Source organism: Humulus lupulus, chromosome 6, assembly GCF_963169125.1.
Source record: "Humulus lupulus chromosome 6, drHumLupu1.1, whole genome shotgun sequence".
NCBI lineage: Eukaryota > Viridiplantae > Streptophyta > Magnoliopsida > Rosales > Cannabaceae > Humulus > Humulus lupulus.
The window spans coordinates 76,583,866-76,601,546 of record NC_084798.1 but is presented as its reverse complement, the minus strand read 5'-3'; the positions used below and the strand labels follow the sequence as shown (position 1 = coordinate 76,601,546).

Genomic DNA, 17,681 nt, shown 5'->3' with positions numbered 1-17,681 from the left:
CCAAGCAAATCAGTCATGAGATCCAATTGGTGTATCACATTTTCCCAATGAAACAGTGGTTTTCCTAGAAGCATTTCAGCAAATACATCCTATGCTCCAAATATCTATTGCAAGAGTGTATTGAAGACAAAAAGTAGAGGTCTTAGACTCTTAGTATTAGAAAAAAGCACTAAGCAACCATACACTTGATATGATATAGAGTAAGAAGGTAACCTAAAAATAAACATTGGCCAATCCCCTCAAAGATATTGGAAAATACTTAAAAGCATTGCTACTTGTTAATTGCCAATAAAAAACAATGTCCGCAACTATTCTTTTACCAAAAATAAGTATGAGAGTACATAATAGGTAGACTGAGCCATAATAGGTACACAATTTTGAAAACAATAGCAAACATGCACATTTCCTATCAATGATTGTACATAAGGCATTAATCAAACTCAACTAAATACTAATAAATCATTCCAAAAATAAATAAAAACAAAGAGGACAATGAAATAGGTGGATCCCATGAGTGGAGTCCAATTCTTCTGTGCAAGTGTGGTGATATCGCATAGGTGACAAGTGCATTAGAAATCAAAACAGGACAAAGAAATAGCAACACCAGTCAAATGAAGAAAGGGTCCAATACAAAAAAATCACTTGCTTTGCGAAGGTTTTCTTAAAACACGGAGTCTAAGCACATTTAAGTCTAATATCTTATCTTCCATCCAGCGCTAGAGAAATATGCAATGGTATACAGATACTTTCTGCTAGAGAGATTTATGAATTTAAGTGGGTATTACAGATTATATAAACACAATAAGAGATTGTAACAAAGTTAACTTACGAGCCAAGCAGCTAAAATGAGAATCAAAACTCAGTTATCATCCATACAACAGATTTCTACAAAATTGTTAACAGAACTTGACAACATGCCATTTGAAATTGTTGGCTTTCTTTAAAACCTTGGGGGCAGAGACTTATATGGTGAATGCAAATCTTCCACTTAGTCCAAAAGAGAAGAAACAAATATAAATTTAAATTTGACAACCCCTTGAGTTCAGAAAAAAGTTACAAAACAACTAAAATGAGAATCAAAACCTCAAATTTGTTGATTCACCTAAGGGTTTAGTTAGCTAAAACTTGTACTTCCCACAAATTTAAAATTCTCATAGTCATGTCATCCCAAAAGTAGACAAACAATCAAAATTTCATGTAAAATAAAGCACAAAATGCTAAATGCTTGCAGAATTACAGCTTACATGAAACTTACTGTTACACTTCCGTGTACTTTAAATAAAACTTGGCAGAAATATCATGTTTAAATTGCTAGGATCAGAAATAGCACTCACAGACAATATCTTGTTTCGTGTTCCATCCAGCTGCATAAAATATGCCTCAAGCAACATCTCCAGATCTTATATAAGTTGATCTTGGCTTTACCTAAACGTAAACCTGGAATCTTCGTCAACCCCTGTAATAATAATGTTGTAAGATAAGATAATTAGTCAAGATCATATGAACTATTAATGTATATCATTATAAAAAATGACACAATGTGGTACACAACTTTTAAAGAGAAAAAATGACTGATACATTAAAAAAATCAGTACTCCATTAAGGATAAATAAATTGGCAGACTAAACTGCTAGCTAGAGTTTTCAAAATGAAATAATAAAACTAAAAGTATAAACAAATTATCCATTAAGTCAATAAAATTTGTTACAGTTTTTTTCTTCAATATTTTGGCTTAATAGTAATTAAGAGTAAGACCATTTCTATCCAAGTTGATATAACAACTTGATCTCAAGATTATGCTAAAGATGCTTGAGATACTCCCTATAGCTCTAATGTATAGACATTTATATGGTGAGGATGGTTGTGACAGGCATGTGTCGGACAATTCAAATGCCTCAAAGTTGAGTTCAATAAAGAGTAATCCTTTCACGCATCTAATTGATTCATCATTCTTGCCCAATCCATTACAAAATTACCAAAACCAATACAAACAAACCATTCCAAAACATATATATAATAGCAAAAAAGCTATTGGACCAGAGTAACAAGAGATATGTCCAGAAGTAACATAAATAAAATGGAAAGAATTCAAAAAAAAAAAAACAAACACATACATGCTATGCCAGGGAAGTGTTTGTGACCAACTAAGACCAGAAACTTAATATAGGTGTTGCTGTAAACAAGTCAGACAATTCAAATGCCTCAAATGTTTTGAGTTCATGAAAGGAGTTTTTGTTCTCCTTTTCACACATCTAATTGAATCATCATTCTTGCCAATTCCAAACACAGCAAATCGAAATTAATAAATCACTTGAAAAAATCTAAAATATAGGTAGGAAAATGTTAGCATTTCAAAATAAAAGGCATTCCACCAGAGCAACTATAAAGACCTAAAATCCCATTAGCCAAAACTTAGAAAGGACACACTAGAAAATAAGCTAGTGTATTACTGCGACATACAAAAAATAATCATTTAATTATTAGCAACCAAGAAAGCATAAACCACATATAAATATATATATATTATGACACAATCAACAGTAATACACAATCACAAAATACTAAGGAGAAGAAGTCTTCAAACAATATTAAAAAATACTAAGAATGCTAAGTACATACATTATTAGTGGTTGATGCAAAAACAATTAAAACCTGACTTGCAGTAAATATATATATATATAGCTACTTTAATTGACCAAAAAACTTGATACAATCTTTTGATTAGTCTTCAATAATTTTTCACATAGTATATTCATAACAATTGAACGATAGGAAGCATGATTTATGCCTAAAGGTATTTTTTTAATTGGGATATTACTACAAACAATTAAAAAAAATCCAAAGGCATTAAAAAATGACAATAACTTATAGTTCAAATAACCATCTACTCCATAATGTTTCAAGCTATTATATCATTATCTCAAGAACATGTTGGTATTTCAGCAACATCTTTTTTTTCTTCAATTTTTTAACAATACTTGTGCTTGTTGACTTTTCTTTCCAGTCTAATATTTAATAACACATCTCCAAAATTGTAAACAGTGAAACAGTGAACAATCAGAGAGTAAGAGAAATAGTGAAAACATAGAATTGTAAACAGTGAAAACACATAATTATATTAATTTGGTTAGATTTTCATTCTTTTCTAGCAACTAAACAACCGTTAAAACCAAAGTACTCCAAGAAAGTAAAGAAAAGAAGAAAGTACCTGCTGTTTCCGAGACTCTTCGTCCAGTGCCTTATTTCGTTGTTCCTATTCTTCTTCTTCCTTTTCATCTCCTTGGCCTTGAGCTAGGCCTTCTCCCTCTCCTCGAACTCCTTCTTCTCCCTCTTGGACCTCTCGGACCTCTCCGCATCTTCCTTCTCCATCAGGTGTACCTGACTCGTCAAATCAACTACGCCATTCTCCAATACACAATCGCCACTACCACATTTTTTGAGCTCTACACTAATTAGAATCTAGATGTAAGAGAAAATGAACAAACTGGTGTATCAAATTGGTTGAGCTCTTCTATATATGTATAAAAAAAATAATTACATACAAAAATATATATTATTCTCACAATAAGACCAAAAATCTTAAGAAAAGCTTAACAAACTGGTGATGTGTGTGTGTGAATGTGTTTTTTCTTCTTCTTTATTATTACATAAAAATTATATCCAGAATTTAAGTACAATAAATTGGCATCACGTTAACATCCTTTAATTATATATATTGGGTCACTTTTTGTGTTATGGTATACTGTAAAAGCAATTAATTAAGAAAGAACAAATTTTCTCAAGAGGGAACAAAAATAACAAAAGAGACCATATAAAATAGGCAACTTAATTTTTCTGATAATGGTGAAGACCATATAAGCTGTCACTGTTGCACAAGAAAATGTTAGCATGTAGTCTTATTTAAAACAAAGAAAAAATATATGAACGAAAGTAAAAAAAATGATAGTCTTTTTACTATCACTCTATAAATAAAGCCATATGCAGAGTATAATAAGTTAATAATTATTCATTAATATAACAACTTTTAAAAGTAACAAAAAATATAGTCTTTCTACAATCACTCTATAAAACAGAGCATAATTTGATAGTAAGTTGATTGAAAAGAGCAAAAGATATACATCAATTAAACCTGCCCATTTGAACCATATTACACATAACTAATGGTAAAACTTAACAAACTAGAGAAATCAAACTTAAATCCTTATTACACATAACTACATAATGGTAGAATTTAAGTTTATTGCAGTATTTCTTGATACAAGATATGATAATCAATTAGTGAACCTTAATCTATAACATCAGCTGCAAAAATAGCTTAAGAAAAGCTTGTTAAGAGCTTACAAAGAGATTCAGAATGTGGTCTTTCATTGTATCAAATAAGCAGCATTATCCCTTTCCACAAATATTCAAATAAGCAGCTATATTTTAGGCAAAATTTTAGGACATTCATAAACAAAACGAATCAGATTGGCATGGAATACTTGAATGTTTAACCTGTCTTTATAAAGTATAGTATACTTTATAATAATACTTTTTCGGTATTATATAAAGTAGTTTACATAATACAATTTTATACTTATAAGTTAAAAGAAAAACAAAATACAATACCACAAACACTAGTTGATAATTAATACCTTGGCCAAGCTTAAACTTGAAAGGAATCCTCTATAATGGCTGGAATTGAACTTAGTCCCATCAAGCAAAGTTTCAGTGTAATGAGGTGCTACACAAGCAGAAACCTAATAAAATTAGAAATTACAAGCACACATAAACATGAACATATATATGCATATACATATATATATAGTGAATGAAATTTCTTAGAGTCATTTTTTCTACAATCCGTGGATGAGAAATATTGGTGTTGAGAGACACAAGCAGCATATTAGGAAATAGAGCCATAGAATGAGTAAGAATGGAAGTATTAATATCTGTTTTATGGTGGAAATGAGGTATTGATTAATAGTGAGACCTTTTATCAAACATTATCTGATAAATAAAGATATAAAATACAAAGTAACATGAAGAATCATTATAATAAAAAAAATAAAGTGAACAAGTGAAGTTCCTAAGGCAAGAAAAATAAGCTGTAAAAATTTTCTGCTATGAATCATCATTGTCCCTACATGTCAAGATGCCACAACCCAGTTAGGTCTCTTAGCACCACCACATCATGGTTAAAGAGTACTACCTTATTCAGGGCAGGGAAGATCTCGGGAAGATAGAAACGAAGGTGGTTAAGTTGAAAAGTAAATCTGGAATCACTGGACTCTTGCTTCAATATTGGATTATTATACTTGGTGAACAACCACCCAAAATTGTCTATGCTCTGGATTTAGATTGTGGCTTTGCCTGGAGGGTTCAATATGAACCACATTGAGATTTCAGGGAAATTGAGTGAATCAGTCACCACATGGAAAACAATTTTCTTTGGTTCCTGCACAATTTTATGACAAGAAACAACGATCAAGGTCTGATATATCTATTTCATACCAACAATATCATGGAATCCAGAATCAGTAGTTATAAGTGTAGAATGAAATAAAAGCCAAGAAGCCGCCGCAACATTTTTTTACCATTGCTTAAAATATGCATTATTGGGAAAGGAAACATAGAAGAATAGTAGGAATTCAAAATACCGTCGCTGCAGAAACAGTGGAGCTAACAACCACTGCACATGCCAGAATATTATCAGAGAAGACAACATAATGATGAAGGTTCTGATCATGCAAAAAATTTAGCTTTTGTTGCTTGGGAAGCTGCCTCTCTTCTGGCTCCAAAGCAAAGCATTCGGTAGTAAGGTGCATAGCAAGACAATGGAGCCCTTTCGAGGTAGTTCGTGTAGCAATATGGACAAGATATGCTGCTTGCTTCTTTTGTGATCAAACTTGCTCTTCGGTTGTGTGAGCCATAGCACAGAGCTTAGCATCCATGGCAGAGCAATCAGGGTACACCGCACTAGCTTTATACAATGAAGTTTCCATGTGTCTTAGTTTCTGCAAAGCACTGCAATATAACGGGTTTTAGATTGAAAAGAATCTCTGGAACTCACTATTACAGAAAACAATTAAAAAATAAAACAAAATTATATACCTCCTGGACAACTCTGAATCCTTTGTACGCTCACCAAGTGCTCGTTCCACCTCTTTAATTCGTAGTCTCAACTCCTTTACTAAATGAGAATTACTACCTGGCGGTGCAAAATTTAAGTATGTTTTAGCTCTTATTAGTTGATCTTTCATCTCTTTTATCTTCTCATCCGTAACTTTCTTTAACTGGGTGTTCACGTTGTGATCATGGTGAGCTTCCTTATTATGTAGCAAGTCTCTCATCTCTTTCGTCCTTTCTTCAGTTATTTCACGCAACTGAGAGTTAAATTTCCCCTGCAGGCAATGTCATTTTATACCGATAAGCAATACTGTAACCTAGATGCTAAAATGGTGAAATGAATATATTTTTCTTCTCTGGCACCAACCAACGGAGGAGTGATAATCATGGAAAGAGATTGGCACAAAATTATGTCCCGTACATACATACATACATATATAAAAAAAAAAATTGATCATTTTCCACAAGAATAGAAATGAAAAAAAGTGTGTTCATAGGAAATACCTCAAGTGAGAATGTAGATAGTACCGCAATGGCTTCTTCCATAGGAACAACCATAGTAGTAGTAGCAGAGGTCTTAGCTACGATCTGACAAAATTGAATCATCACAATTCGGCAAACATTTTGAGCAGAAATAGAGAATGAATTGCTCAAATTAGTGAACACATTCTCTTCACACACACACACATATATATATATATGTATAATTATCCAAAATTCATGGCTTACCGGATAACTTGGGAAAGAGGAGATCAGAAGAGAGAGAGTGAGTGAGTCACATTAGGAGACGTTGCTCTGAACTCTGGCTCATCTCCTCTGCTTAGTTAGCGCTGTCCGAATGGGAGTGGTTAGAGAAACCACTAGTATTAATGATTCAATCAACTGTTGAAATCCATCAAACCCATTTCAGAAATTTCCCAGAAACCATCATCCAAATTGAATAAAAACCCAATTGTTTTTTCTAAAAACAAAATCATCTCGTACCTCATTGAAGGATGATTTGGGTGGGCTTGGATTCTCAAGAACAGTGGGCAGAGCACTAACCACTGAGCTAGCTCCATCTGTCAATCTTCTTCGGCTTCCATGGAAACCACCGCACATCATCGTTGTGAGCCACCGCACGCCGCCATGAGTGTAGTCGTGGTCTCCCATGGAAGTGAGAGAGGAAGATAGGGGAGACATGGAGCTTGAGAGTAGATGATTTGAGAGAAATAGAGAGAAAGATGAAGGGGGCGGCTGAGAGGAGAGAGGCACGTATAGGAAGAAAAAGAGATTTAGGGATTTTTACTTTATTAATATTTTTAATATAAAAAGTTTAAAATAGATAAGAGAGAAACTGGGAGAGAAACGTGACAAATTAATGTTGGTGCCCAAAATTTTGAGTCACCCGCTTTTATGGTGGTCTTTTTACCAAACATAATACTTTTTTAATTCTGTTAGATTTTAGTGTTATCCTATGCCCTTTTTGGTGTAGTGTAAGTTTTGCCTTAGAGCCTATTAGGGTAAGTTCTAACATGTTCTCGACTATTAGAACTTTTGGTAAAGACGTCGTTTAGAAGATCTGCTCGCAACAACGCTAATGCCTCCAACACCGCTCCTGAGAGCAATGAAACCCCTCTAGTTCGCAGAAGAAAAGCGTGTGCTACCGCTACTGCTACTAATCAAAGTGCGACAATGCCGCCACCACCGATGGACATCACCGCAGAAATTGTCTGGCTACAACAAAAAGTGGAGGAATTACTACCTCAACAATGACAACAGACTCAGCCTCCACCTCAGCAGCAACCACAGCCTCAGCAAATGGCTCAAGTACCCCATCAAGTAGGTCCTTATGGGGGATGGCCAATGGCGAACCATGCGCCATACCCAGCTCAGCACATGGAGCCAATCTACGAGCGATTTCATAAGCAACACGCTCCAAAATTTGAAGGGACAACAGACCCCTTTGAGGCAGAAGAATGGCTCATAAATGTAGAGCCGATCCTAGCACATATGAATCTTGGCAACACGGACCGCATATCCTGCGTTTCGTCTCTACTTAAGAAGGATGCTAGAATATGGTGGGACTTAGTTCAGTAAGCTAACGATGTCGCCACCATGATATGGACAAGATTTGTGCAGTAGTTCCACAAGAAGTATTACAACTCGACAGTCATCACTACAAGGGTCGAGGAGTTCGCTAGTTTGAAGTAGGGAAACTTAACGGTAGTAGAATATGCTCGGCAGTTCAACAGATTAGCCAAGTTTGCACCAGAGTTGGTTCCAACTGACTTTATGAGGCTGACCAAGTTCGTTAGAGGACTTAGACCAAAGATTGAATTAGGGGTTAAGCTAGCAAACCTGGGAAATACTACCTATGCCGATGTTTAAGAAATGGAAATAGAAGTAGAAATGCTTCAGGCGAATGTTAGTAAGGAGAAGGCTAGTAAGCATGAGCCTAAACAGCAGGGTCAACCTCAGAATGGTCGGAACAACCACAACAACAGCCGTCAGCATAGCAATAGTAAGAGTAATGGTCAAAAAAGAAGGCATCCTGATGATAAGCAGGCCAATGGTGATAAAAGAGTACGAATAACCAACGAAGGCAATAAGTCGGGTTATGTACAATACTCGCAATGCTCTAAGTGCCAAAAGAAGCATCTTGGGGAATGTCATACAAACATCAAGGGATGCTTCAACTGTGGTCAGGAAGGTCACCGAAGGAGGCAGTGTCCCCAGCTCAAGCAAGAGGAGAAAATGGACAATGCAATGGTTCCAGACCAAAGTCTTTGCCTTGACCCAGGGAGGAGCCCATGCTAGTAACAAGCAGTTACAGGTCAGATTCCTATCCTCGATAGTATATGTTCTAGTATCGCTTGATTTGGGAGCAACATACTCGTATATCTCGTTAGGAATGATAGAGAAATTAGACAAACCTTGTAGAACTAGGTTTGTGACATAGTTGCCTTCGGGTAAAATAGTCCTATCATCACGGATAGTACGAGGCGTACCGATCAAAATTGAAGACGTAGAACTAGAAGATGACCTAATAGAATGAGAGATCAAAGACTTCAACATGATATTAGGCATGGACGAGCTAGCAAGGCATGGCGCAACCATCGATAGCAGACGTAAGCAAGTGATGTTCGAGACTCCTGACGGTCAGAAACAATGCTATATGGGAAAACATTTAGGACTACATACGCCACTTATTTCATATCTCAAAGCTTAGAGGATGATAAAAAAAGGATGTCACGCATTCTTAGCCAATGTTACGAATGTGGTAAAGGAAACACCACTAAAAGTTGGAGACTTCCACATTGTAAAGGAATTCCCAGAGGTATTTCCTGGCAACTACCAAGATTGCCGCCGACATGGGAGATAGACTTCACCATCGAACCAGTACCGAGCACCAAGCCATTCAATATGGGGAGCACCGGTTCTATTTGTGAAGAAGAAGGATGGAAGTATGCATATGTGTATAGATTATCGCGAGCTGAATAAGGTGACAATTAAGAATAAGTACCTGCTACCCCGGATTGACTACTTGTTTGATCAACTCTGAGGAGCGGTCGTGTTTTCAAAGATTGATCTACGGTCCGGGTATCATCAGCTCAAGGTACGGGAAGAGGATATTCCCAAGACGTCTTTTAGAACTCATTATGGACATTATGAGTTTCTAGTTATGTCTTTTGGTCTTACCAATGCTCCAGCAATGTTTATGAATTTAATGAATAGGGTCTTTAAGGACTACTTGGATAAATTATTCGTAGTATTCATTGATGATATCTTGGTGCACTCAAAGGATAAAGTCGAGCATGAGAAACATTTAAGGTAGATCTTGTTGTGGCTAAAGGGGCATCGACTTTACGCTAAGTTCAAGAAGTACGAATTTTGGCTTTCGCAAGTAACGTTCTTCGGGCCATAGTATCCAAGGAAGGAGTTGCAGTAGACCCATCTAAGGTAGAGGTTGTAAAGGATTGGCCAAGACCAAAGAACGCGTCTGAGGTAAGAATTTTTCTGGGATTAACAGGTTATTATCAGAGGTTTGTAGAGGGTTTTTCTAAGATAGCGACTCCGCTTACCAACCTGACCCGGAAGCAGCAAAGGTTCAACTTGGACGGATAAGTGTGAAGAGAGTTTCCAGTCACTTAAGGATAAGTTATGCTCAGCACCAGTATTTTGTGTATCGACACCCAACGATAAGTTTGTAGTCTATTGTGATGCGTCGAAGCAAGGATTGGGTTGTGTGCTGATGCAGAATGATAAGGTGATAGCCTAAGCCTAACGACAAACGTATTTGTTGATACGCTAACTAGGAAGAATTACGGAAGTCTAGAATCATTAGCTGGAATAGAAAAGTCGCTACACCAGGAGCTGATCAATGCTGGAATAGAAGTAGTCATCGGTAACCTGACGAACTGGTCCATCCAGTCAAGCCTGATAGAAGATATACGGAATGGGCAATTGTGTGATGACATGTTAGTAACACATATGGATGCAGTTAGAAAAGGGAGGGCCACGAATTTCTCAATATCCAGTCAAGGGTTATTAAGATATAAGGATCGGGTATGTGTGCCAAACGATCAAGGGATTAAGATGATGATTTTAGAAGAAGTGCACCATACACCATACTTAGTTCACCCAGGGTCGACCAAGATGACTCACGACCTTAAAGTGTTATATTGGTGGCTAGGAATGAAGAAAGATATAACGGAGTATTTGTCTAAATGCTTGGTATGCCAGCAAGTGAAAACAAAACATTAGTGGCCTACAAGCTTATTGCAACCACTTAGCATTCCAAAATGGAAATGGGATGATATAGCCATAGATTTCGTGCAGGTTTTCCATGAACAAGTAAGCAGCATGATTCAGCTTGGATAGTAATAGATAGATTAACCAAGTCAGTTCATTTCTTGTCTGTTAAGACTTCGTACACAGCAGATCAATACGTAGACGTTTAAGTCCAAGAAATAGTAAGACTGCATAGAATCTCTAAGACAATAGTATTCGATAGAGGATCGGTGTTTACATCGAGATCTTGGAGTAAGTATTTGTCGCTGATAGAATTCTCCAACAACAATAGCTACCAGTCAGCAATCAGGATGGCACCCTACAAGCTACTTTATGGAAGAAGAGTCGATCGTCGTTGCATTAGGACGAGGTAGGAGAAAGGAAACTACTTGGACCTAAAGCTGTTAGAGGAGCTCAGGATGTAGTAGCGTTGATTAGAAAGCGTATGCTCGCTGCTCAAAGCCGTTAGAAAAGTTATGCGGATGCCAAGTGGCGTGATGTGGAATTCAAAGTCGGAGATCAAGTTTTCTTATGAATATCTCCTATGAAAGGTGTGAAGCGGTTCGGAAAGAAAGGCAAGCTTAGTCCCAGGTTTATAGGTCTTTTTGAGATATTGGACAAAGTGGGAGCAATTGCATATAGATTAGCCCTACCACCAGCTTTAGCAGATAGTCAAAATGTATTTCACATCTCGAATATAATTAATTATTTGAATAAATATCAATATTTTAAATTCAAATCTAATTTGAACTTATCAGATTATTATCTCCCACTCAAATAAAGATATTAAATTAATTAAAACTAATTTAAATTAAATAATAATATTGAAATTAAATATTTAATTTATTATAATTTTGAAAATTATAATGAATTAATTATTTAATATAATTTCGTAAATAAATTTAATTATTTACATAATAATTAAATATTAATTGATTTTGTTAATTACAACCAATTTTTAATTAATTAATTAATCACTACTATCACATAATTGCATATTTGGCCCGAAGAACAAATTTCTTCTTAAATATGTCTTTCAACCATTTTTCCCTTTATATCAACTCTTGCCTTGAATAGTGTTGATAGAGCCGCTGTGGAGACCTATGGACCTATAATTCCAAGCTTCAATAAATTTGAGATAATTAATTAAACTCTTTAAATAATATTAATTTATTAATCTCATGATTACTCCACTATAAATATGAGACTGCACTTGTAATTATAGACATTTCATTTACTGAGTAATTTATAATAATAAAGCGTCCATTGATATAATCATACATACAAATTAACCCTCTAATAGTGGTTCATAATTAATCGGGAATAAAATTACCATTTTACCCTTTTAATTATATCTTGTTTCCTTAAGTACCATTGGCTTTACTGAAGGTTAATACATAACTAAATTATGACTTTGAGCTCAATAACCTTTCAGTCCCAACAGTCAACCCTTAAGAGAACCATTATTCAATCTTTTACGAGAAGGTATAGATTCCATATATGTATACTATATCCCCAACCATTTACATTAATGAGTTCCCAAAACAAAAGTTTCTAGCCTGATCAATCTGACAGACCCTAACGAGTGTATCAAAGAAATCATATAACATAAACAGGAGTTCACAGTAACTTCAGGATTAAGATCTATTTGTATATGATCATCAGATGATATATTTAATTAATACTTCGAAACAATATTTAACTAAGTATTATTAAACATATCTAGTCCAGTTCTATATATTCTCTAATATATAAAGTACCTCCACTAAAGTGTCCTACTACACTAGAATTCCAGATCTAGATCACATGTATTCATAATACTAGTGGACCATACTTGCAGTAATTAATCTAAAGATTCTATAACTTTATTTTACTGCGAACTATTCAAGTTCATTTATCTCAAGCATAATCTTCCCGTACCAATACGTGGTTGAGATCACATATATGAACTTACAAATTTTTCTAATATTTACTTAATATTATCACAAAATAATATAGTCCATAAAATATATGCATAAAAAATTCAATTTATTTATTTATTTCTCAAAACAATGTCTACTACATATGCTTTCAGGGCACAATTCCCATCACATACATCTATGTTCAAGAAATTGTACGACTGCATGGAATCCCTAAGACCATAGTATCCGACAGAGGTTTGGTGTTCACATCGAGATTATGGGGAAGCTTGCAGCAAGCAATGTGTACCAAGCTAAGTCTCAGTACGAAATTTCATCCTTAGATCGACGGACAGTCCGAACGTACCCTACAAATTTTAGAAGATATGTTGCATGCTTGTGTACTAGACTTCAGAGGATAATGGAGTAAGTATTTACCACTTATAAAATTCTCCTACAGTAGTAGATAATATGTTAGATCAGTATGGCATCTGTTTGAAAAACATTCAGAGCATGCAGCAAAATTGGCGTGGTGGGCCCATTGTTTAAGGAACAACAACAATAAAAAAATTTCATCACTCATATAAACAGTTTATATGAACAAGAAAACAATCCAGAAACATTAACATACAATATTATTAATCATGCAACAAATATATAAATATACAATATATTTTTATATATATATATCATATAAACACAAAAAATTCAAGAACATAAACAATTACCTTTTGAAGCCTTTCAAGTGTCCTTCAGTCTTTCCGTATATTTTTCAATCTTCCTATCCAAAGCATTGCGCACCCAAACCACGAATTTCCGGAGTGTTCTCTATACCTCAAGATGTGTGTGGGCACATAGAGAACATGAGTTTGCAATATTAAGAAACACAAGTATTTCTCAACACATGAGAACTTGGATTATGGTCTGAGAATAGCTAGAATAGAGAAGAAGAGGAAAGTTTGTCTGACAAAAACTCTAAGAACTATTCTGAATTGTGTATTGTGTGGTATTGTTGTGTGTTGTGTTGTTGTGTGTTTTCTCTTCTTCTTCTATATCATATATATAGAGAGATTTATATTCCCTTATTATTTATAATAACAATAGTAATAATATCATAATGACGATAGGATTTGATTTAGTAAATATCTAACTTATCAAATTTGAAAAAATAATTTTCAAATCATTAAATAATTAAATAAATAAAATAAAAACAATACTAATACAATATCAGTGTAGTCATACACGCATAGCACAATCACTGGACTGTGTCATGCGTGGACTGCAATATCCTTTTCAGGGATATTGCATTTTTCTTTTATTTAATTATTTATTCAAAATTAATCTTCCACACAATAAATAAATATCTTTTTAAGGAAAAGAAGACAACAAAATTTCAAGATTTAAATTTTAAATTCAAAATTCAAAATTCAAATTGATGATCATCATTACCATCATTTTTTGAAATTCAATAAGTAAAAAACTATTTTTTGATTTACCAATTTTATTTTCTCCTACTCAAATAAAATAATTAATTTGAAAATATTATTTATATAGCTGTGTATATATATATATCAATTTCGAAATTTTACATATTTAAATTAATAACTATATTTTAGAAAATTAAAAATTAATTCCAAATTAATTATTCAACCTCAATTATCATATAATTATATACTTGACCCAAAGAATAATATTATTCTAAAATTCTAAAATTACAGTTATATCCTTGTATCAATTCTTACCTAGATATGGTGTTGATAGAGCCACCCTGGAGACCTATGGACCTATAATATCAAGCTCTAATAAATATTTCATTATTAATCAAAACTCTTTGATTAAATAATTATATTTATTAATCTCATGATTACTCTACTATAAATATGAGATTGAAATCTTGATAATTACAGACATATATATACTTAGTACTTTATTAAAAAATAAAGTGTCCATTGATATAATCATTACATATTTAGCTATTAATGGTTCATAATTAAAAGGGAATAAAATTATTGTTTTACCATTTTAGCTATATCTTGTTCCTAGAGTACCATTGACTTTACTAGTGAATGTTATGTCACAAGAAGTTTGCGACGTGAGCGCTCATAACCTTTTCAGTTCCAGAAGCCAACCCAATAGGGAACCATTATTCAAACTATAAGAAGGTGTAGATTCTATATCTGTTAAACTACGTCCCCAGACAAATACGTCATTGAGTCCCCAAAATAATTGTTCTTAGCCTGATCATTCTGACAAACTATAATGCATGAATCAAAAGATCGGATGACATATATAGGAGTTCATAGCAACCTCAGGATTAAGATCTTCATGTATATGATCATCATTTGATGTATTTGATTAATACTATGAAACAAAGTTTAAACAAGTATTAACAAATCACATCTGGTCCAATTCTACATACTCTCAGCATGCATAGTACCTCCACTAAAGTGTCCTACTACACTATTAACCCAGATCTAGGTCACATGTATTCATAATACTAGTAGACCATAGTAGCAGTAATTAATCTCAAGATTCCATAACTTTATTTTATTGAGAACTATTTTAAGTTTATTATCTTAATCTCGATCCTCTCATACCAATATGAGATTAAGACCACATAGATAAACTTTGGAATTTTTTTTACACTTACTTAATATTATCAATATATTATCGGACATAGTCTATATATATGTAATAATTCAAATTTAATTATTTATTTCATTTAAAACATTTGTCAACTACAATTGCTACTATTCCCAAAATTCTCCCACTTGCCCTAAAGAAAATTGAGGCATCTCTATCAATATGTCAATCACATTCTCATGACTGGTTTTGTCTAACAAAGTCTTTGTCATAAAATGTTTTGAAGTTATCTTTAAGATCATTACATCAATTATGTAAAATTGTCTTGTATTAAATGATACTTCATTTCATGTGCTTTACCCTCTCATGATCTCTAGATCTTCTAGAATAGTTGTATCTCCATTTCTTTCGCAATGGGATACTTGCTGTTTATTCTAGTCTGAAACTCTTTCTAGAATGACAAAGAACTCAACTAAATCAAATAGCATATTCAACTGCTTGTAGCTGTTATATTTCGGCTATTGTGGTGAAACAATTAAAATCTGAAATGTCTAACACATTTCTAGATTAATTTGTTGCTCCACAATTATGGAAGCTAATTTTGATATCAATCTTTGAAGATTTAAAATCAGTTCATCCTTTGGGATTTTAGGTCTCTACCTAAATGCACATACATATAATCTCTATTATATTGAAGATACTCAAAATTAAGTCTTCATAATTATTCAATGACTCAATATTTAATGGATTGAAAACTGATGACTATTCCCATCGTTTAACAAATGTCAAAACATAAGATTCGATACATTAAACAGTTTATCACTGAGTTGTAGGAATACCTGTCTCATGTCCTATTTTCTAGTAAAAGAATAAATGGACATTCATTATTTAGATAATGCATTCTCCTTATTGGGAAGGTAAAAAATCTTCCTTGGATTTTGTAAACTAAAGCATTTAAGCTTCTTATCTATATAGGTCGCTTGAGACATTGCCTAAGAATTGTTCTTTCAATCTCTATAGAATTGAATGTATAGAACATTCTTGGCCTTTCTAAATCTAATATTTAGAAACGTTCAGCTAACCATATCTTTTCTATTGACGATTTCTCTACATCATTCCCTTTGATTAGAACGTTGTCAATATTAAGAATAAGAAACACAATAGAAACTTTCTGGTCGAGATCTTCAAATGATTTTGTCATGTCATTCATTTAGTAAAGACTACATAGACATTCATTTAAATTAATCTCATAATCCATGCATAAAGTAGTGGATAAGAGTATGTAAACATATTTAAGTTTGGTTACAATAGAAAAATATTTATTTAAGTAATAAATTCCGCTTTCTTTTCATAGCCTTAGGCTATTAACCTATGTTTACCCGAAAAACGGTTGTTGATGACATGGCAAGGATTTCTCACACGTGGTTGACACGTGGCAGAAGTGTTGTTCGACTATCGACCAGAGGCACATCGCTTCGTTAGGGCTCAACTTTTAGATACGACCAGGCTGGTCGTATAATTTGATTTGTTTCCTTCTAAGATTGTAATCCTGTAATAATTGCATTGAATATTTCTTCTTTATTACCTTAATATGCGGTTATTAAGGAAAGTTAAGGCCCATTGGCCCGTGTAACCCTCCTTGAGCCTATAAATATGCATGGAATAGCTCAAGGAAGGGACTTTTTGATCTCTGAATGATTTTTTCGAAGTATTAAGAGAAAAAGAGTTATAGTCTATTATCCATCATTTGATTGTAATTCTTTCAAGGTTTGTGAAAGTCAAGAACCCTAGTTCTTTGATTACGACTTTGAGATTCAATATTAATAATAGCACTAAGTGGACGTAGGTCATTACCATTCTTTGGGGCCGAACCACTATAAATCCTTTATGTTTTCTTCTTTTCCATTAGATTGAATTCTTAATTGTTGTTTTATTTTTGTCGTATATTTAACTCCGTGTCGTTGGCCAAATCGCGGGTCAACATTCTGGTCCTTTTGTTGAGAGCTTGACGAAAAACTGTAAGAAAATCTATTGGCGAAATCATCCAAGAAGACTAGACAGGCTACTGGCGCCGCACCATCCCAACCTCCTCCCCCAAATGTGGCTCAGAATGAACCACATTTAGAGTTTGAAGAGGAGGAGTTAGATTCTGAAACGTTGAGGGCAACGCTAGGGGTGTTGTAGGATGAGTTGGCTAATCTGAGGACCAATCAGGAGAATGTTGCTGAGAAAATGGCGCTGCAGCAAAGAGAAATATAGCACCAGCGCTAGGAGTTGAATGAATGGCAGGCAAAATTGGATCGTCGGCAGAGGGATGCC

General features: G+C 34.0%; 1 non-coding gene and 2 pseudogenes across 1 annotated transcript; all 3 read right to left on the bottom strand.

Annotated features, from left to right (window-relative positions):
- Positions 1-1,865: 1,865 nt before the first annotated feature.
- LOC133787800 (small nucleolar RNA Z266) lies at positions 1,866-1,962 on the bottom strand (annotated as a pseudogene).
- Positions 1,963-2,174: 212 nt separating this feature from the next.
- Positions 2,175-2,279, bottom strand: LOC133787799 (small nucleolar RNA Z266). Its single transcript, XR_009872796.1, has one exon. It is a non-coding gene; the product is annotated as a small nucleolar RNA Z266 (small nucleolar RNA).
- Positions 2,280-5,610: 3,331 nt separating this feature from the next.
- On the bottom strand, positions 5,611-7,212 carry LOC133785232 (probable galacturonosyltransferase 6; annotated as a pseudogene).
- Between the last annotated feature and the right edge of the window lie 10,469 nt (positions 7,213-17,681).